This window comes from Bison bison, unplaced genomic scaffold (genome assembly GCF_000754665.1).
Source record: "Bison bison bison isolate TAMUID 2011002044 unplaced genomic scaffold, Bison_UMD1.0 scf7180017864490, whole genome shotgun sequence".
Taxonomy (NCBI): Eukaryota; Metazoa; Chordata; class Mammalia; order Artiodactyla; family Bovidae; genus Bison; species Bison bison.
In genome coordinates, this window is record NW_011495049.1 from 6740538 (window position 1) to 6741156 (window position 619).

The 619-nt window shown below is 59.6% G+C and overlaps 1 protein-coding gene across 3 annotated transcripts in view; it reads left to right on the forward strand.

Annotated features, from left to right (window-relative positions):
- Positions 1–6: 6 nt before the first annotated feature.
- MSH3 (mutS homolog 3) overlaps positions 7–619 on the forward strand; it is a 185987-nt gene continuing 185374 nt past the window's right edge. Inside the window, exon 1 of one of the 3 annotated variants that reach the window (XM_010863368.1) lies at positions 7–82. The gene's annotated coding sequence lies outside the window, so the exon portion shown is untranslated. Of the gene's footprint in view, positions 83–120; positions 255–619 lie in introns of those variants that run through there. The other 2 variants (XM_010863367.1, XM_010863366.1) reach the window with 2 other exon arrangements.

Below are 619 nucleotides of genomic sequence, written 5' to 3' on the forward strand. Positions count from 1 at the left end.
TGCAGCCGAGAAGGCGGACCCTGACTCTGACTCCGAGGCGCCCCTAGCGTCCACGCTCCCGCCGCAGTTGCAGCCACACGTGGTGGGTTCGGTCCAGATCGGGACGGGGCCACTGGGGAAGGGGGCGGGGCCAGATGGGCGGAGGCAGCGCTTGGGGTGGGGCGGGATGAGGCGGGGACTGTGCGCGAGAATCGGCGAGGTGACTGGGCCAGACGGGAAAGGGACAGGGCTCAGGAAGGAGGCAGTAGGAAGAGGTAGGCCCGCCTCCATCCTAGGTGCCCTTCTAACAGGGGTTCCCTTGTGGCTCACCTGGTAAAGAATCTTCCTGCAATGCTGCCTGGGTTCGATTCCTGGGTTGGGAAGATCCCCTGGAGAAGGGGAAGGGTACCCACTCCAGTGTTGTGGCCTGGAGAATTCCATGGAGAAGTCCATGGGGTCGCAAAGAGTCGGACACGACTGAGCGACTTTCACTTCACCCTTACATTTGAGGTATTAGTTTTGAGGTTAGGGTCACACCAACTCTTAATGGCAGCCCTGAGACAGAAACTCAGGTCTCCTGACTCCCATTCTGATGAGTAGGGTCAGAGGATACCTCTTTTAATCTCCATTCTACCCGCCC